Here is a 21,733-nt window from a genome sequence, read left to right on the forward strand (position 1 = left end):
AAAAATCCACTTTTTCTTCCGCCTCTGGTAGTATTAGAACTTGCCTGGTGCCTATTTTGGCAGCAGGCAGGATGGCTTTTCAGATGGATGTGTAAAATAAAACACAGTTGCTGATGATAGCAAGGCACTTTAGCTTTCTGCCATGAAGAATAGCTTTCAGAATCAAGAATAATGTGAAGTTTGTGTTCTGTATTCTTTACCGATCACTGGTGCAGGATGCTATGGTCTACCAGTTATTAGCACAGACCTTCAACAAATCACATAACTCTTTCAACCTTTCTCCTTTAACTGTGCAAATGAAAAAGTAACTGTAAATCTTGTTGACAATTACTTCTATATCTATTGGCAGGCAGTCAACTTAGGCTTGAACAACATGGGAACAATATGTGCAGCACAGCCAATGCCCATTAATTGTCTCTTTAGTTTCTCCTGTAACTTGCAGAGCACATTTCTCCCAGGTGATCTGCTTCTCTAAACATTAGTACAAGCTTGTCTGGCACAGAATGCCAATAATTTATGAGTTAGATTCTGCTTTTCAGTAATATTTACAGTGTGCTCTGATGTAGAGCACATTAGATACTTTAAGTACAGATGAAAATGTAGGAAAAGTGCTTTTATTTTTTTTTTTTTAGTTACCTTCAAGAAGCAATTAAAACTACATTCTTTTTCTATGAGCTGTTTCATCAGCTGCCACATGCCTAGAGCTCGTTTTCTTCCTTAGTCCACATATATGTGCTCACTAGTGAATGGCACAAGGATACAGTGGAAGCAGCTTCTGGATACTTTCCTCTGTGGCATGGGACTGCTGTCTGGATTGCCTTGTCATCTTGACTCCTGCTGTACTGCTGTCCTGTTCAATTGTGGTTATTTTAGTTTCTGTAACTTCTCCAAGACCTCTCCCACGTTTCTGGGAAGGGCGCTGTGACAATAGGCAATAATAACTGCTTGGCTGCGATGGATAAGTTTCTAGTGGGAACAATTGACCTTTCACTTTCTACTTCTGAACTAGTCTCTCTGTGCTGAATGCTTTATAACTCTTACTTAATGAGCGATCTCTTCTAAGCTCTCCCAAAGACTTAATATTAAGCAGAAGCTGCAGTGAGAGCTCTTCTTCTGTTCCACAGGCACTGCTGAACATGCACCGTTGTTTCATGTAGTGTTGTTACAGCTAAATCCAAGTTACACACAAAAGCAAACATAGATGAGCAAATACTACCTCTTTAACACTTTTCATTCAATTTTATTGTACAGTTTAGTCATCGGAAGCCCACTGAGGCTTGGAATACATTAGGCTATTCTAGTCCTGTTAAATGAAGGTTTAAAACTATTGTTTAGACATGGAGTTGAATTAAGTCTTCTTTACAATTTTAAGGTTCACTTGCAATCCCAGGCTCTTGGGTCTGGGGTTTGGAATCAGATTTGGCTGTTGTCTTTCAGCAGAGTCAGAAATAAATCTCATTTGCCTGTCAGGGAAACAAACCCCATTTGAGATATGTGCAGTGTATCATTTCCCTCATTAAGGAACCTGTGCTTCATCAGTAATGCCCTTTCTAGCCCTTTAGCTGCTTCCTGCTACTTTGTTAGCAGCCCACTCCTTTCCAGCAGGGTTTGGAAGGTCTTCAACGTGTGTCTGCTTGCCGGTTTTCAGAAGGAAGGTATGGTAATGAACATTACAGAGACTCAAGTTAGGCAAACAAAAAGGTTTCAAGGAAAACTGATGGCCAGCCTTTACCTAGTCCTGCTTTTATTCTAATATGCAGTAACTCTGTCTCTTCAGAGACTGCCACACTTGTATTCCTTGGTGTTGTTGGCGGAAGAGAGTATTGTCCACAAAGCAAATTGAAACCCACCCTGAAGTTCATTAAAAGGATCCTTGTCTGCTTTCTAGCAATTTTGTAGTCTTAATGTCTGGATAATGCTGCACCAGGTACTGTATGGAACCTGTAGCTGCATCAGCTGACAAAAAAGGGTTTTACCTTTCAAACTTAAATAATCCAGGTAAGCCTGTTTGAAGACCTGAGAACTTTGGGAAGGATGGATGGCTTGCTGCTGTGGTCAATATGTCCTTTTGTGCCTATATTCAGCTGTAATAGCAGACAGCTGGCTCTGTTGATGGGATCAGTTAGTGCACAAGCACAAATGTCAGGATTCCCAAATGCTCAAATGCTTTTTTATTATTATTTTTCTTTAATTCAGCAGCACCTGAGTCACCTGTGTCTGTCCCTGCAGACAGGTTTTCTCTGCAATGTCCTAAAAGCTCATTTGTAAGCCTCTGAGCTGACACAGTCCCCCTTTGCCATGGTTGCCAGAGCTTTCCCAGCCCTTCTTCTTGCCCTGCCTAGGACGCAGGTGGTGTTGGACAGCCTGCATAACTCCTTCTGGGGGATGGCATGACATGCTGCATACCATCAGGCAAAGGCAGGGAGAAACACGCCTATGGCCACAGTCGACAATTTCAGTATGAAATTGTCCTGCTCAAACTGGCACCGAAAAAGTGTCGCTTTCTAAAGGTGCCAGATTTTTACAGCTCCACATACTCCGCGGAATTCTTGGTGCTGAGCATCTTTGGGTGTCAAAAATGAAACATGGTTGAACAGAGTGACTCTCTGAATGGTTGTTTATTCCTCTATTATAGAATTTATTCTTGGTGGCAGGGATTAACCCCATTCTCATCTGTAAAACAGGGAAATATATTGTATAATCATTTTTTCAATGCTGATATTGGCTTAGATGAAGACCAGAGCCAGTAAAAACAGTTATTGCAGCCTTCAGATGAAATAACTGATATGCAGTAGCTTTCCCAGATGTACAGGCACGAGGAGGATGGCTGGATTCACATATTTTCTCACACATATCTGCTAATGGAGAAGTCCCACATCCCACTGTAAATGTAAATAACCAGTAATGTTATATAAAGCTATGTCTTTCCCTGGAGAATTTTTGCTTCATAAATTTTTGGCAGCTCAGGATGGATGTAATCTTGCTCCTATGTGCTAAGTAGAAACAGGGCCTATTGTTGTCAGACCGCTACACTGAAACCTTGAGCAATAAGGCATATCTTATTAATGGACACAGAAATATGCTTCCCATGTATTCTGAGACATAGAATTTAAAATGTGCCTGAATATCACCTTTGAATAACGTACTGCCTCCTGCCTATATTGTATAACACAAGGCAGGGTTATTGCTTCACCAGAATACATGAGGGTAGTTACTGCAGAGGTGGCCTCTGAGGGTTGCATATCACAGGATTGTTTTGGCCTTAGGAATCTGATTTAAGTGAATGCTGCATGATGCCTTTTTCCAGCGATCCGAACATGACAAGGGTGTATTCTCTGTTTTTGCCTCTGACATTGCTGGAGTTTGCCATAGAGGACATTTATTTGCCACTGCACATAAAACCATTGAAGTATCTCATGCTGGCAATCCATTTAGTCTTTATGCTAGTGGACGTTTTCTCACCTAAACCTCTGGGCACTAATTTTGCTTATCTTTTATTAAATTGCTTTCCTAAACAAATATAAACATTTTATGTGATCCTGACGTGATTTTAGACAATATTTTTATGTAGCTCCAGCTTAAAGACTGACTAATGAATCCTTTATATCTATCCTGAAACGTGTTGGCTGAAAGACAACATGCTCAAATTGTGTAAGAACCCATGGATACATATGAATAAGTCTCGCTGCCCAGGCTGGAGTTGGCACCTGTCTTTCTGAGACACCACAGAACATCTTGGTATCCTTTGCAAGACGGATGTCCAAGTCTGGGAGCTTTCCAAATGGGAAAACCCATCACGAGCTAGTTCAGCAGTCAAGAGCCATGGAGCTGGTGTGGAGGAAATGGATGCTGTCCCTAGGCTAATTCCAGTTATGGGATCTTCAGTAACCTGGATGAGCTATCTACAAGTCCCTGTCAGCAGCAGGATTTTGTCCAGAAGTTTGAACTTCAGTGCTCATCCAGAGATGTGTTTATTCAGCATGCTCTGTACTGACCTTATGGTGTTTATGGATGTCACATGAACATAAAGTGAGTCTGTTTGGCAGAACAGAGTGGGGATGGTGTGTTAAGGGGCAGAGAGATCCTTTTGCACCCACACCAAATTTATGTAACATGGATTGTTGCCACTAGTAAGAATACCACTTACAGATAACAAAGAGCATGTATGTACTTTACATGTTAAAATATGTGTTTGTAATTGTATCCCTCTGTGGTGCTTGTAAGCATCCTGGAGAACCTAGCTGAAATTTGTGATATGTGCAACACAGTGTTAAGGCATCATTGAGCCACCACTGCTTTAAAAACCTAGCATCCACTATACTTGCAAGGCTGAAGTGTTTTAAGTTTATTTACACCCCTCATTTCCTTAGGGACCTGTTTTCCATAAGCTAATGAGGCACTGATGCAAGAGCTTTGCTGTTATTCCTGGCAAGACTGTTTTGACTCAGAGGTATACTTCACCAGGTTTTTTCTTCAGTAGCACAGTGCAAACAATAAATAGGAGGAAATACATCATGTTTTTGAACATGGGGGACAAGTTGCAGGACTGTGAAAGGTTAAACAAAGCAATTACAAGTTCAAATCCATCCTATCTCACTTTCCCCCACCACTTTTCATGTCTTACCCTTTTCGCATGTTTCAAAGTTGCACGTACACTTTGTTGAAGACCAGGTCAATCCAGCAGCGATGAAGGAGCATGTAAGTTTGTAAAAGGGAAATAACTAAATCAAGATTCCTTATTGTGTCCAAAGGGGTGATGTCTCATTCCTCTTCCCTTGGTTAACTGTGCCACACAGTGGATCTCTCCCTTCATGTTTTGGATACAAAAGGACTGGCTGCTCCTGAGACATCGCAGGAATTTCTAAGCAAGGGGTAAGTTTTAGGTCAGCTTTTAGAAATAAAACCCCCAAGGCTTCTGTGGATTTTCTAAGTGCTGAGTGAAGGTTCTCTAAAGGGACTGGGCACTGTAATGTATACATCCAAGTACAAAATTACATCAGCGCATACAAAAATGTGTAGTAGACAAATTAAAACCTTTTCTTACATGACGGTTCCAATACGGACTTCAATAATTCAGATCTTTGCACTAGGGCTCATAAATATGTAAAACTGATTTCCTACTGAGAGAAAAGTGGTCATTATGAGAGTGATTATAATTGACTGCAAGAATATTGAGTACTTTGCATTAGCATATTTATCTGAAAAATGCCTATGATGAATCTCAAGGCACAAATCTATTCTCAATTACAAGTGAAAGTGTGTTGCTCTGCACATGGACATGGGAGGGTGACCACTCTGTCCTCCTTGGACATCTAAAGCCAGATACCTATGTAGGCATATGTAGTTTCTCTGTGGTCTTGAGGGAGAGAGATGTGAGGGCAATTAATGGCTCTGAAGATGGGCTCCTGCTCACAGTTTGCTTGTAAGGAGGAATGATATTCCCTCCGATTGACTGGGTGCAGAGGACCTGGGCTGCTCACCTGGGAGCGGAGGTGAATGCTCACTCTCCCTCTCGAGGTTATTAACCTGTTTGACATCATTGTGAAATTCATGGTAGGTGGGGATGACATCCTTTTCCCAAAGCCAAGGAGCAAACGAGCCAAAGCGGAAACCAAAATCTGAGTGTCCTGATTTGCTGGTCATGTACTTTAACTAAAAGAACACCCTTCTTCGTTGAATGAAGGAGAGGTCATTATTGAACACAGGAGAGGAAATGTGCAGAAATAGTGGTGAACTGGAGCTATAAAGCAGGATTTGCTTGTTTTCTTTTTTCCCTCTTCATCTCAATTTTACTTTAGTTTCTTTAGGCACCAAGGGGAATATAGTCCTTTATCTGTAAGCTCTCATGAAGGTAGCTACAGCAACCAGATCTGACAGAGGTGAAGGTTTCAAGCACAGTGTACATTGCACAAGCAGAGGTGGCCAAGAGGAAGAAATCCACAGAATACAGTGATAAGCATAATTTAATTCTATTGTATTGAAACACATAATACAAAGAGTACTGTTAAAAAAAGAGCTTAGTTTTCTGATATGTATCACGACATCTTCTTGCTAATCCACCCTGGTAGCCCCAGTTTAGATTTTCCATGTGAACTTTTTCTTTCTTAACTCTTAGGAGGTGATGAGGTCCCATGTTTCCAGAGCAATTCAGAATTTCCATTTCTTTATTATGTGTGTATGATGTAAAGTGCTTTTATGTACAAAGTAAATAATGGCATTTAGATATAAGCAGATTTGTAAATTTAAGTATTATTGTATATTTATAACTGCAGCCAGATTATTTGATAATGCCCATGTCTGTCTACTCTCCCAGAACACGAGTGTTTTCCTTTCATTTTATGATGCTGTATTGCACATAAATGTGTAAGCACTTGAAAATATGCTCACAGATGTATAGGCATGATGAAGCCCGTGCTCAGTGCTTAAAGCAGGGGACAGATGCTTGACTTGAGCACGCTGTTGGCAAAACTTTCTGCTGATTAGGAACAGAAGAGAGCTTTTACACTAAACGTGCTGAACATGTCAGGTAACGCATTTGGCCAAGGATGTCTACAACTGCAGGCACCTATGCCAGCAGCCAAGTACCAAGATACCCCAGTGTGGTGTTCTAGGGAGGCTGTGATCTCCTGCAGCCTGGCAGATGTCAGGCAGGTGCTGCAGGTAGGGAGATGAGTGGGCAAAAGCAATAGTGAAGGTCACAGCAAGTCTCATCCCCATCACTCCAGCCATAGAATGGTTTAGTTTGGAAAGAACCTCAAGATCATCTTCAGAGAGCAGCCTTTGGCCTCTTCAGGAGCCTGCTTAGTAAGGTTCCATGGGATACAGCCCTAGAGGGCAGGGGGGCCCAAGACTGTTGGTTGATATTTAAGGATCACCTGCTACAAGCTCAGGAGTGTTGGATCCCAACTAGAAGGAAGTGCAGCAGGAGGGCCAGAAGACCTCCTTGGATGGATAAGGAGCTGCTGAGGAAAATTCAAATGAAAAAAGAGGCTTATAGAAGGTGGAAGCAAGGACAGGCGGCCTGGGAAGAGTACAGGGACGTTGTCCGGGAAGATAGGGACCAGGTTAGGAAAGCTAAGGCCCACCTAGATTTAAACTTGGCTAGGGATGTTAAGGGTAACAGGAAGGGATTCTACAGGTACATAGTCAATAAAAGACAGACTAGGGACAATGTAGGCCACCTCCAGAATCTATCAGGAGAATTGGCTACCCTGGATTTGGTGAAGGCTGAGGTTCTTAATGACTTCTTTGCCACGGTCATCAATGGCAAATGTGATGATCCAAGTCTTGGAAGGAAGATACACAGGGACTGTGAGCATGAAGACCTTGGGCCCACTGTAGGAGAGGACCTGGTTTGAGACCATCTTAAAAATCTGAACGTGCACAAGTCCATGGGTCCTGATGAAATCCATCCACGGGTCCTGAAGGAGCTGGTGAATGAAGTTGCTAAGCCTCTGGCCATCATATTTGAAAAATTGTGGCAGTCAGGTGAAGTTCCCAACGACTGAAAAAGGGGAAATATAACCCCCATTTTCAAGAAGGGGAAAATGGATGACCCAGGGAATTACAGACCGGTCAGTCTCGCCTCTGTGCCTGGCAAAATCTTGGAGCAGATTCTCCTGGAAGGCATGCTAAGGCACATGAAAAACAACAAGGTGCTTGGTGACAGCCAGCATGGCTTCACTAAGGGGAAATCCTGCCTGACCAATTTGGTGGCCTTCTATGATGGGGCTACAGAACTGATGGACAGGGGTAGAGCAGTTGATGCCATCTACCTGGACTTGTGTAAAGCGTTCAGCACTGTCCCACACAACATCCTTGTCTCTAAATTGGAGAGACATCAATTCGATAAATGGACCACTCGATGAATAAAGTACTGGCTGGATGGCTGCACACAAAGAGTTGTGGTCAATGGCTCAATGTCCGGCTGGAGACCAGTAACGAGTGGTGTCCCTCAGGGATCGGTGTTGGGACCGGTCTTGTTCAACATCTTTGTTGGTGACATGGACAGTGGGATTGAGTGCGCCCTCAGCAAGTTTGCTGATGACACCACGCTGTGTGGTTCGGTTGATACGCTGGAGGGAAGGAATGTCATCCAGAGGGACCTTGACACACTTGTGAGGTGGGCTGATGCCAACTTCATGGAGTTGAACCATGACAAGTGCAAGGTCCTACACCTGGGTCAGAGCAATCCCAGGCACAGATACAGGTTGGGCAGAGAAGAGATTCAGAGCAGCCCTGAGGAGAAGGACTTGGGGGTGTTGGTTGATGAGAAAATGAACATGAGCCAGCTGCAGTGTGCGCTTGCAGCCCAGAAAGCCAACCGTATCCTGGGCTGCATCAAAAGGAGCGTGACCAGCAGGTTGAAGGAGGTCATCCTGCCCCTCTACTCTGCTCTCATGAGACCTCACCTGGAGTATTGTGTGCAGTTCTGGTGTCCTCAACATAAAAAGGACATGGAACTGTTGGAACAAGTCCAGAGGAGGGCCACGAGGATGATCAGGGGACTGGAGCACCTCCCATATGAAGACAGGCTGAGGAAGTTGGGGCTGTTCAGCCTGGAGAAGAGAAGGCTGCGTGCAGACCTCGTAGCAGCCTTCCAGTATCTGAAGGGGGCTTATAAGGGTGCTGGTGAGGGACTCTTCATTAGGGACTGTAGTGATAGGACATAGGGGTGACGGGTTAAAACCTAAACAGGGGAAGTTTAGATTGGATATAAGGAAGAAGCTCTTTACTGTAAGGATGGTGAGGCACTGGAATGGGTTGCCCAAGGAAGTTATCAATGCTCCATCCCTGGCAGTGTTCAAGACCAGATTGGACGAAGCCTTGGGTGATATGGTTTAGTGTGAGGCGCCCTGCCCATGGCAGGGGGGTTGGAACTTGATGATCTTAAGGTCCTTTCCAACCCTAACTATTCTATGAGTCTCTGATTCTATCTAGTTTGAAGCCCCTGCCATGGACAAGGACACTTCCACCAGGCCAGATTGCTCCAAGCCCCATCCAATCTGGCCTTGAACACTGCCAGGGATGAGGCAGCCACAGCTTCTTTGGACAGCCTGTGCCAGTGCTTCAGCACCCTCAGGCATTTAGAATCATAGAATCATAGAATGGTGTCGGTTGGAAAGGACTGCAAGGTCATCAAGTTTCAACCCCCCTGCCATGGGCAGGCACAGCTCACACTATTTCCCAGACTCGCCCATGTCTTGCCCCAGCTTGTCACTCACTGTGGCCCTACATACCTCTGGTCTGCTTATTTTTTAATCATCATCCGCTCTGACAGCAGCATGGCCAAAAAGCAGGGGTCTGGTTTTCATGCACCCTCCTCCTGCAGCCTCAGCTCCATCCCACTGGATGTGGAGTGGGGTGTCTGGTGCAGTGGGTCTGCTATGAGCAGGGGATTGACAACATCCAACTGCATGCCGGGGTTAAAAGCCACCTTAGTGGGACACTGCGGATGGACTGCACTGAGACAACGAGCACCTCTGGGAGATCTACTCCCCTGCTTAGACACCCATAATATTTTTTCCTTACCTTTGCAGAAAAACAATTTAATAAATCACCCAAAAATGCCTCATACACTCACAAGGAAAAATCATTACCTGCACATTTTCTGCATGCGTGCAGCATCATATCTACATTACAAATGTCACAAACATGTCTTAGGATCAGGATCCTTTATTTTTTCCAGATGGCCGAAAACCAACTCTCTATGGCTGTTCTTTAAAACATATTTTTACTGAATTGACTGTGCTCTGCTGAACAATGGTACTCAAAATCAAATAATAATGCTTGAGACCCACTTTACACCATTTTAGCTGACTAGGCAGGACACAGGGAAGTGATGAATTTTGCTTACAAGCTCTGACTTTTCTTACTTTATGGCATAATTGATGCTCATGAAAACTGTGTAGAATTGGTTGTCAGATGTGTCAGCATTTTTTTCCACCCTGAGTAAGGGCTTTGAATTTAATTTGGTTGTATTTTGAAACAAAGTGGCGCTGAGCTGGAGAACCAGAATTTTTAACATCAAAACTCCTGAGACTTTTTATTTTGACAATTTCAAAACTTTGTAGGATGTCCTTGGAAGTGTAAAAAAAACTCTCTGAAGGTAGCCTTCCCTGCATTGCACACTGCCAGAGGCATGCAATGCTTCACTACTGGCAAATGAGAATTTTCTGAGGAAAAAATACTGCCATTACATTAACTCCAGTGACCTCCACTTGACATGAGGAGGTTCAGTTAAAATTGTGCATTTATTTACCAAAGTTATGAGATTTTATCAGGGGGTTTATGAGCACCCACAGTCAGATGGAAGGAAAGTGGAACATGGGACTGCCTTTAACAGTTAGGGGATCATAGAATCATAGAATGGTTTGGGTTGGAAGGGACCTTAAAGATCATCTAGTTCTAACCCTCATGCCATGGTCAGGGACATCTTTCTCCAGACCAGGTTGCTCCAAGCCCCATCCAACCTGGCCTTGAACACTGCCAGGGAAGGGCAGAGCTTCTCTGGGCAACTTGTTCCAGGGTCTCACCATGTCCATCCTTACGGGTTTTTTTTAGGAGGTAAGTCCTCAAAGCTTTTGCCTCCTTCTTCCATCCTTCCATCTTCCATCCCCCTGAAATCATGGCTTCCTACATTCTTTACTCTATGAGGTTCAAGCTCATGAAACAGTTCCTTGTGAAAAGTAAAATAATGTTTTAAAAAATTCCTTCTGACTCTGTCTTGCTGCAGTGGGACAAATCACTTGCTTCTTCTCTGTGCTCTATTTCTGTCTCTGTAAAATAGAGTGTGTGATCCTGGCCCTTGTGTGAAATTGTTTAGTCTCTCCTAATGGAAGTTCATAATTTCTTGCACAAAAATTGGGCCAGATTCTCAGTGGGTGTGATGCAGAGCAGGTCAGACAACACGGTTGGGTTCTGCACGCAAATACCGATCTGCTGAAATCCACATTTCTCCCTGGCTGCTTGAACTCATTTCAACCTAAATGAAAGTGCTGGTTCAAAGCAGCAAAAAAGAAAGAGACCCTTACCCATCTGTTATGGAGAATTTTATTACAGAGACAAAAATCTCTGCAGAAAATTCAGAGGAAATGAAACATTGCATGGCATTTGCAGCAAATGAGGCACCTGTAGGAAGCCTCCTTCCCAGGAATCTTTGCTGAAAGGTGAATTTATTTAAGAAGATAAACTTCAGTATGTTGTCAGAAACCATAGTATAACTTCCAGTCAGAAAGATTAAAAATACCACATATGCTTACTCTTGCCTTAGTAATGGCGTATTGTGCCAAAGAAACTTAAGCTCAAAGATGTTCATAAACTGGCTCAAAGATGGGAGTACAGTGTAGCATTGCCATGCAGAGAGTGAAGGGCACTTTTGCCACTGACTTACCCTGTTTTTCAACCCCAAATCCTCAGCATTTACCATGACAACCCTACCCCACGTGTGCACAGAGCACTACAGCTATCTGGGGCATGTTAAGAAAACAAACACATGCCAAGACATGTATGTCATCTGGACTTGTATTAATTTTACCATGTTTTGAAGGAAAAATATGCAGGATGCTGTGATTCCTCCCCCCTCTTTCCACACTTTCTTGGTCATCCTTACGCTGTATTTTTCTGGAACCTGTTCATGTCCTTCCCATGGCCAGGTGGGGGATGTTGGAAAGGGGCAGGACATCTAAGGGATGAGTTTTGGACCACCCTGGAGAGGTGATGGTGACGAATTCGTGTTCCCATTGCCTGTTTGTGTAGCACTTCCCCTGCAGCACCTTCACTCACAGTCATTTTTGCAGACAGTGCAAAGTCTAACTTGGGGTTTGATACAGTGTGAATTTACATGATTCACTACGCTCACAAGAAGATGCTCCAGTTTTTTACTGCAGCACTGTTGTTCACAGCACGCACTTGGGCTTGGTTCTCTAGTAAGGGTTCTCCACTTGTTGACAACCTGCTCAAAACCACTGCCGTGCTCATGAGATTAGCGACTCTGTAGATTTTGGTGCAATTATCTCTCTGTTGACCTAGATCTAGGTCAAGTGAGGCATCATTTTGATGTTTTCAAGACAGTCACTTGAAAAGAGATGAACAAATTGCATTCCTGAAGTTGAATTTTCTTATTTGGTTTCCAGCCTATTGCAGATTGCAAAGCACAACCTGTTTTTACTCCAGGCGGTGGTATACCAACTCAGCAGGTCTTTCTGTAAGGGTATGAGACCTTCCAAGTCATTAAAACTGTTACTGTTTTTGTGGTGTAATTGTGTAGTGATTCATTTCTGGAAGAGTAATGGACAGTGGCTGATCCAGCAGCAATTCCTGAAAGCGGGGATGTGTCCTGAGTGCATGGTTTGGCTTCTTGCTTTGGTTACACTAAAGCTCTCCTGGTCCTCTGTTGTCTCATGAGACCAAAGGCGTCCAGCTGTTAGAAGTTCAGAATGCTTTTTTCCAGTCCTATATCCACATCACACACACAGACCTACAGTATGGCACAGCAGAGGTTAAACAGATGGAAACAGTATCAGTGGCATTAATGGCAAAATTGTACTAATGCAGGTTTTTAGATGTTTTAAAAATTTGCTTCTACAGACTTGTGAGCAATTCCAATTTTAGGTAAAGCCTTAAGACCAGAGGGAACTTGTGTGATCAGGCACATACAGAAGACCTGGGGTACTTGTTTTTCAGCCCACATTCAGATTTGTTCATGCATTTGCAGCCCAAAACAATTCCCATTAGCATTAGCAAAGACTGCCTGTGCTTGAGCGCCACAGAATTAGGCCACATTAATCTCACCTTTCCCCATATGGGCTTTAAAAAATGGAAATGAAAACAGTTGAGAGAAAATACTGGCCTTCAGAGAAAAGGACAGGTTCTGCTTGCTGGTCCCGGAGGGAATACGTAACACCAGGATTAGAGTTACTAAGGAGTGGCTTAATGAAGGTGTCTGGCTCTGAGCTGGTCATGGTTGTACACGTGGGAATAATATCCACGTGCCAATAAAGCATGGTAGTCAGTTGTCTTTAGCTTAAGAACTGATCAAGTAAAATCAAAACAGTGTCTTCATACATTAATTTACCAGATTTTTTGTTTGTTTTTAGATTTAAGCAAAGGTTTACTGATCTTACATATACATGTCCAAGGACCAAGTGAAGTGTTTCTTTTACAGTACAAGAGATGCTCATATCACTATATCATCACATGGATCTGTGATACTGTTTGTGACATTCAAGGTGTATCTGTCCTACAGTAAAGAGTGAAACATAGGTATCTTGAAACTACTATTAATCCTACCTGCTATGTCTGCTAGGTAAAGATACTTGATTGGGCTCGCAATAGCAATCATACAGTGCTATGCCTGATCCCCCAAACCCCAAATCCAAAACCAGAAAATTAGTATGTGTGTGAGTGTCGTGGTTTAAACCCAGTCAGGTAACTCATTCACTCACTCCCCCCCTTCTTTCCCTCCCCCTACTCCCGAAGGGATGGAGAGGAGAATCGAGAAGAATGCAACTCCCACGGGCTGAGATAAGAACAGTTTAGTAACTAAGGTATAACACAAATCACTACTGCTACCACCAATAATAATAATGATAAAGGAAATAACAAGAGAAGAGAATACAACACCTCAGCACCAGCCGACCAATAACTCGCCCCCCCCCCAGCCCGACCAAGCACTGACCCATACCTCCTCCAACCCCACAGTCCCCAGCCCTTCCGGGTAACTCCCAGTTACCTCCTGGGCATGACGTGCTGTGGTATGGAATACCTCTTTGGTCAGTTTGGGTCAGGTGTCCTGTCTCTGCTTCCTCCCGGCTTCCCCTCCTCCCTGGCAGAGCATGAGGCTCACAAAGTCCTTGGCCGGACCAAAACATCAGTGTTATCAGCTCTGTTCCTGAGCTGAAAGTCAAAACACAGCACTGCACCAGCTACCAAGAAGAAGAAAAATGACTGCTACTGCTGAACCCAGGACAGTGAGTAGATCCAGACCCACATCACTTTCAGTTGGGGGCCTAGGGAAGGTCCTGTGCTAACTCTAAAGTCCAGTTTATATTATTTCATTTTGCTAGCCGGCCTTTCATTTTGTTAAGCAATTGTCATGGCTTACTTAACCCAAGCAGGCAGCTGAGCCCCACACAGCCACATGTGGGAAAGAACCAGAGGTATAGAAGTGAGAAAACTCGTGGGGTGAGGTAAAGACAGTTTAACAGGTACAGCAAGAGCTGTGCACGCAAGCAAAGCAAACCAAGGAATACAGTCACTCCTTCCCATCTGCAGGCAGGAGCTCAGCCATATCCAGGAAAGCAGAACTTCATCACGAGTGATGGTGACTTGGGAAGGCAAAATGCCATCACTCTGAAGATCACCCTTCTCTTCCCCAGCTTTTATTGCTGAGCGTGATGACACATGGTATAGAAAGTCCCTTTGGTCAGTTGGGGTCAGCTATCCTGGCTGTGACCCTTTCTGACTTTTTTTTGCCCCAGCCAGCTTACTGGTGGGTCAGTAAGCTGGATGGGAAAGCATTGGAAATGGAAAAAGCCATGATGGACTGCGCTTCTCTAGCTGTCAGATGCATCTTGGAAGCCAACCAGGATGTCTAGAAAAAGCAGTTTTTCATACCCTGGTGACTAAGTTCTTATTTAATTTTTTACCCCCTTTTGATGTTTTTAAAATTAAATATAAAAATAATATAAAAATAATACACAAAGTTCTCCTGCCAACTGGGGCAAATGTGGAATTGGTGCCAGCACTGAGGAAGCTGCATGTACAAAGCAAAAAGCTGATCAAAGCATCGCTGGTAATCCATTTGTTTTTCAAACTCTGGTTTCTAAGATTATGATCATTATTATTTTCTGTTATTAGAGGGCCTAGGCAACAGTGTAATAGCACTGGGCATGGGACAAGCAAGAGCAATTCCTGCCATAGACTAAATAGGTGAGGTGGATGAATAGGAAAAAGGTTGCAACATGCAAGGCAGAGAACAGACTGTGCTAAGCGGTGATGCTGAGGGACAGCATTAACCACAATATACGTATATACCTATATAAATATATGTAAACATATAAAGAAATGCTTCTTTCTCTGCAATGAAAGAGAAATAATAGAGATAGCAGAGTGACAATTAAGTGGTACATGATCTTATAGGGTTGAGAAATTAATAGTGTTTTTTTCCCACTATTCAGATAGAGGAACAGATTGAAAAGCTACATAAACAGCTACTTTCCTGTCATGGGACTGGCAAGTAACACAAGCTTTCAAAGGAGCTTTTAGTTGAGCATCCAGTCCTGGACATCAGCACAGATTGGATAAACACGTTTTTATACTGATAACCCCTTGAAATCCTCATCAGCCATGTGTGCATGCTTTCCAACAGACGCCCCTAAATAAGAACCTGATAAATAGCTTATATAACACATTTGTTCTGCAGAGACGATTTACTCTGGAACCTACAGAAGTGTGACAGTGAAGCTGGCTCAAGGCTTGGAACTGTTAAGCCATCTTGGTGTCAGAAAACCGCAGTGTTTTCATTGAATCAGACACACTAAGCAAAGCTCTTTGTGTTGCTTTTCTGCAGCTGTCTGTACGCTTGTGCCTTAAGTGCACTGTCACCATCCATCAGTGTAGGTGGCAAAGAACAGGAGCAGGCCAGACAAGCAGCCAACTTTCACATCTCTTCTGGCTCTGTCTTATATTTAAAAGTATGTAGTGCCATTGACCACTGGACAGTTCAGATCTGCACTCAGTGGACCTATTCATTGTTCACACTGTGGTAAAAGGGCTGTGGTCTGCATGCAGCAGGAGGCCACAGCTCCATGGTTTTCTGATGCCAGGCTTAGGATAAGCTTTTACTACAAAAGGCTGCCTCTTTTCTCCTTTGAAAATTCTTGAGTAAATACAGTGCGTTTCTACATGCTGTCCTAATGAAGTTGATTACATCTAGTTCTGGTCCATCATCTAAGACATCAGTAAATTGTAGATAATCCAGGATCAAACAGCCCAAGTCCTGGGCTATTCATGATCCTCATAATTTCATTTTTGCAGCATCCATCTAGGACAACTTTGTGGCTCCTCAAAGTAAAATTTTCAATAGTTTTACAGCTGAAGCAAAGAGAGGGATAAGCTTTGCATGCCACCATTTATTTCTAAAGAACACACATAACATTTGCAATCTTTTCAGGGATGTGGCTTTCGTAAAGACTGAGTCAAATTTCATTCAAATGGGAGGATTTTCTTGCCAAATAAAAGCCAATTCCATGTACAGAATGTGGTATTTGTCAAAGTTCAGTTTCAGTCCTGTTGTGCTGATGCAGTAGAGAAGTCTTTTTTTATGTACTTCAGAAGTCTTTAGAGTACAGTAATGTCATCCAGACTGTAATAGGCAACTAGACTGGTTATTGAAAGTCATGGACATAATTTCCAGAAAAAGTATGTGGTGGCTGATATGAACCCTTTAGGGCTTTAAAATATTAAATTATTGTGTACAGTGTGCGCTGTGAGGTCCCTGCTGCTTGCCAGCAGCATTGCGTGAGTGAGAGAGACACACTCTGTAGAGCAAAACTATAAAACACCTTTGGCCATCAGAATAACTACTTGTTCAGCGGTGACGTAGTTGCTGGATATGTCTGTCACCATGGCTTCATCTGGCCTCCTTAAGGTCATGTAGTAAGAAAACAGTGTGAAAATGTATGAAAAAATAGTGTGAAAAGCCTTGTTCTTTCCTATGATTATTGGTGAAACCCATTTCTAAACTGGATCCAGTTATTTCAGTACCATTGCTCCAGGCTCATTTTCTTAAGCTCTTGCACTGCAGATGTTTCTCACCTCAATGGCAAACAATTTGTCATCTTTGTAACATACTAGGTCAAATAGTTGATCTCTAAGCAAAGTCTTTTGTATAGCAAAGTTTTATTGTAACACTCTTGTAAGAGTGTTGTAATACACTTCAGCAGCATTGAATTTGTGTGTCTGTCAGTTATCTGCATGTGTTAATACTTGAAGCTGGTCACTTCACTGGATGGGGTATCAGTACATGGAGTATAAATTTTGTCAGGTATGAAAGTCGAATAAAAAATCAAATTTATCTGTAGGCAGACAAGCACAGGAATTTGGTTCTATGGGCAGCTTGGGAATTTGGTTCTGCAGGTGGCTTTACACATTGCAAGTAAAATGATTGGGATAGTACAGACACTATCTTGTGTGTATATAAATACATATGTATATATATATGTATATATACTACCTTGTATATTTCGTAGACAAAAGTCCAGCTTCTTTTCTGCAGCCTGTGACTGTCCTCCTGATGTAAAAGAAGCATTCACAATACTCCATACCACATGAGGTGTTTTCTACTGTGCCTATGCTTATTCAGAACACTTCCCTTTGGCTCAGTAACTTTTGATACCTGTTGCTGAGGCAGAGACATAAAATTTAGCCAAATGTCTCATTCTTCTGCAGGAGTTTGCACTGAGCTTTCTTCATTGGGGCAGCCAGGTTATTTGCACTGTGCCATGTGGATTCGTGAGAGCTAAATCTTTCCTCTTGCTAGTCAGTAATTCACAGAGCTTATGGACGTATGTTAGTGTTACTGCAATTCTCCATTAATCATTATTATAAACAACATCATTGCTGGCTTACTGTACTCTGGGTTTTCATTTGCATGCTTATTATGGCTAACTTAGTCTCATCAGTGACAGTTAAAAGCTTCTGCCAGATCTGGATCAAGTGCAAATACATTCAAATCCTTTCCATTTGCCATGTTCTGACTGATCTGTTGTTTTAAAGATGCAGCACAGGTTTTGTTGACTCACCTGGCTATTTTCCATGATGCTGAAATTTATACTGTTCATCTACCACATTTATTTAGGTAAAAAAAAATAAATCTTTAAAACTAAGAGTGTGCTCTTGTGTTTGTCACTGGAAAGAAGGAATGCCTTAGGATATAGACCTGCCTGCAGATTCACTGTGGTGTTTATACATCATTTCTTCAAAACCTCATTGCTCCTAATAGCAATTACAGAGTTTTCAGACAATGTAGTCCTGGTAGTAAAAGGAACCACAGACTCCCCTGAGGCTCTCAAGGGTTGGATTAGGTGGATTCAGAGTCACCAGAGATATCTGTATCACCGATTTGTCTGTGCAGCAACTAGAAACTAGGAGCATGGAGTTTAGGCGTGTATTCCAGGAAGGAGCAGCCTGCAGAATGCCTGGCCATACCAGTCATCACCATATGCACTGGAGGGCTCCTATTTTCTCTTTAACTCCTACCTTACCCCAGTATTTGTGGTTGATACCACTCTCTCTGCAGTCATTCTCACAGATTTACAAGACCATTTCGTATCGTATTCCTCTTTTGCCTTTCCAGAACGTAAGCAACTCTGCAGTATCTAAGTACCGGCCTTTGTACTGATGCTCAGTACTGACACATGGGTTTTTCTATAGTGATGGAAGTATTTTTCTATACTGTACCTGTGTGGCCATAATCGTGCAAGCCAACAGCCATATGAGACTCCTTGGGAGCAGAAGGTCTAAGAGAGTAATTTGCTGATTCCTGTACCAGCAAATACATGGATTTTTAAACAGAGCTTGTCCTGGCTATAGAGCAGCCAGGGAGATGCAGCTGAACTTGCAAGACAGTTGGCCTTCTTGGTAGATGCCTGGGCCAGCAGCCAGGGGACTCAGGTTTAATTTACAGTTAAGTCATCTATGTTTATTTCTCAGAAAATACATATTTTAAAAATTCTGAAATTAAAACATGGCTAAAACTCTCTACAGTAAACAGAGGTCTTTAAAGGCAAGAATGGCTGCCAGCTTTGCTTTTTGTTCAAGCTGTAACAGATTTGAAGTTTATTTTATACCCAAGGCTTAAAATGATGCTTGAGACAGTTCTTCAAAAGGAGCTGCACATCTGTGGAAGCACTCACCGAACATTTCAGATAATGCTAAATCTGGGTCGGATGCCCCAGAGATCAAGTTGAAGAGAGAAGTGATTGTTTTGCTTTTGATATCTACACCCAACCCCCCTTAAAATGGGTGACATTTCAGCTGCAGGCACATTATCAGTAGCTTGAGATCAGAATAGCTGTCAAGTACTTTCAATTTGGAATAAAAAACAAACAAGCAATAGAGGTCATGAGTTACAAATGTAGAACATGCTGCTAAGGTTCTCAGACCTTGTTCTCCCACAGAGAGGAAGCTGTAAAGTTCTCCATATAATTTGTACATCATGGTGGTGAAGGAGGCTAACACAGACCAACCACTATTCTAGAGAATGCTTCTGCTGTGTAATTACTTGAAAAATGAAACACTGTAGGACAGGAGGTTAACAGAACAGACTGATTTTTCTCAGGGTTTTCATATCTATGTCCTTAGCAGAGCATGTGTGAAACTGGTCTGTCTATACCCTGACAAGATGGGAACATAACAGCTTCATGCTGACTCATGCGTCATGCAGTGTGGGACATCCTGGTACAGAGAGACAGACTGCATCTTGCAGTTCAGAGGTTTAGATTTTCTTTTCAAAACTCCAGGGGTCTTTGTCGATAAAGTCAGTCAAATTTACTGAATTTTGCCTTTAGTGATAATTTCATCTCAAAGAGGCTTTTTTTTGGGATTGACAAAACCCTTTTGACTAACAAAAGACTTTTGTTAGGGTTTTGTTAGTGTTAGGAGAGGAAGCCCCTCCACCAGACTTCGGCTGAATGAAGAGCCTGTGAAGTCTTCTGCTTGTCTTAATCCCCCTGTGTTGTTCTGTAGCTGAGTGCTGAGGGTTCACATCTCCTAAAGACTGGCATCTCCAACACTACCTTCTGACCTAACAAAGCTCAATCTTCACACTCTGAGCTCCTTTCTTTGAGGCCCTGGAAGACTGCACATGTTCATATCCCATTCTGCTGCCTTCTGAACACTCAAAATCACTCTTTTTTTTCTTCATACTGACCTATCTATCTTCTCCTCCTGATCTCAGTGTTGGGAATCAAGTGATATGGTAACCTACTCCAAGCAGCCCTTGCAGGTGTTATCTTCAGTGTGAGAATCCCTTTCTTTCAGTGCACAAACCTCAGCCTGTCAAGAAGTATTTTAGGACTGTCTTTTCTATAATTCCCTATTCTGGCAGCCAAGCAGGACTTAGCAGATCGTTGTGACAATGATTTCCTTCTGTTCATGAGCACTGAAAGAAGATACTTCTCAAGCCCTCACAGATCTTGCACAAGTCTTGCACATTTTCATCACAGCTTTTGAAGGTGTACCCAGGCAGGTAACACCAAATACCACTATTAGTGTGAAAACTCAACATAGCCTGCTAAAAGTGAGCTGGTTGTCTGACCATCCCAAATACATATATATATCTCAATGCAGGTGAACTCCATGACATTTCCTCATTCTGTGAGGTCCCGAAAGGAGCTGAGGGCTAGTCACCACACTTACCCTGCTATAGAGCCTAGATGAGCTTTGGTGATCTGAGGTTTGTAGTAGAGATCACTAGTCCAGTTCCAGTCACTTCATACTCTTTCCATACCCTTTTCCTGGCTCTCAGGAAAAGTGGAGAGATGGTTTACTTTCTCTTAAAACTTTTTATTCTACCCAGCCCACTGCACACATGAAATAGTTTACAGAAGCAGGTTTGAGGAGGCCAGCTAGCTGGGGTAGCTGGGCAGTAGCAGTGTCTTGCCTGGGACGGAGACTGTGTAGGGAGCTCCCTCTATTGATTTTCCAAGCCTCATGAGAAAGATTGGGTTCTCCTGTCCTTCACTGGGGTGAAGCATGTGGCTTTGTGTGAATCCCTCGCTAACAATACTCACTTGGTGTAATGGCTTCTTAGGCACTGGGATGCACTCATACCACCCAATTATTGACATCTTGAAGTCAGGTGTCTAGTTGCTTGGGCTCAGCGGATAGAAATGGCTTTCTCCTGGTTGACTCATCTAAGCTGTCTTAGGCATTTATTTCACGAAAGGTTACCCTTTAGGAGAAGGTGTCCTCTGCATTGGTTGTAGGCTGGAGGCTGAGTTTTTAGGCAGTCAGAGAAGCTGGATCCCACAGCAGAAAACTTTCTGACTGACCTCTGAAGTAAGAATATTTCTTCACTTTTTGGTTTCTTTCATTTTGTCTCACATTAAAGAAAATCTGCTTGCAGTAACAGACTGTGATAATTTAAGGACTATTCAGTCAATATGTTAAATGTTTATTTAGAAAGTATGGTCCTGCTCAGTTTAGTTGTTCACATCACTCATTAAAATACAATATGTTTCTCTTAGTATTGTTGCTATAAACTATTTGAGTTTTAAAATTCTGCTTAGCACCTCTGTCTGCAGGGCCCCTCACTCATGTGGAAATGCAAAAGCTATACTGTTAGCCCACAACTTCAGATGTCAACTTTGAGTCAAATAAGTTTTTTTTCTGGATACAGGTTAGAGAGAAAGAGATTCATTACTTTGCCAGAGTAAAAAGAGAAGGTAAAAAAGAGTATGAGGCACTCAGAAACTATGGGAACAGAGAACCAGTGAGTGCTTGCAGAAGGAAATAAATTACATAACATTTGCTAATGGGGCCACTGCTGCTGTACTGTAATAGCAAAACAAATCACAAATATTCCATTAAAGGACAAGCTGTTATTGCTGATGGACATACCCTAAAAAAGATGCAGCCTTGCTGGAGAGAATTTAGTTGTGCCTGATGTTGTGAGACACATCTCACGGGCAACAGGGAATACTACCTGTAGTAGAGAAAACTCCACCTT

The sequence above is a fragment of the Pezoporus wallicus genome, unplaced genomic scaffold, assembly GCF_028554395.1.
Source record: "Pezoporus wallicus isolate ANWC-B61680 ecotype Strahan unplaced genomic scaffold, APGP_CSIRO_Pwel_v1 contig_7985, whole genome shotgun sequence".
In the NCBI taxonomy this organism is placed as follows: domain Eukaryota; kingdom Metazoa; phylum Chordata; class Aves; order Psittaciformes; family Psittacidae; genus Pezoporus; species Pezoporus wallicus.